The following is a 212-nucleotide window of genomic DNA, read 5'->3' on the forward strand; positions in this document are numbered from 1 at the left end:
CCCCCTCCTATTCATACACCATCATTAAATTAACTTATTATAGCCTATGCGATCTCTATACATTTTTATCAAAATTATCTTAGCAACTTAGATTGACCTTGTTTGATTTAAAAAATGTAAAGTTTTTTTTTTGTTAAAGAAGCTTACTTTGCAATGATCGAAGCATCATATTCAATATTTTTAATAGTTTATTCCCATCAACAATTTGCTGA

The sequence above is a fragment of the Acyrthosiphon pisum genome, unplaced genomic scaffold (assembly GCF_005508785.2).
Source record: "Acyrthosiphon pisum isolate AL4f unplaced genomic scaffold, pea_aphid_22Mar2018_4r6ur Scaffold_3;HRSCAF=17, whole genome shotgun sequence".
Lineage (NCBI taxonomy): Eukaryota > Metazoa > Arthropoda > Insecta > Hemiptera > Aphididae > Acyrthosiphon > Acyrthosiphon pisum.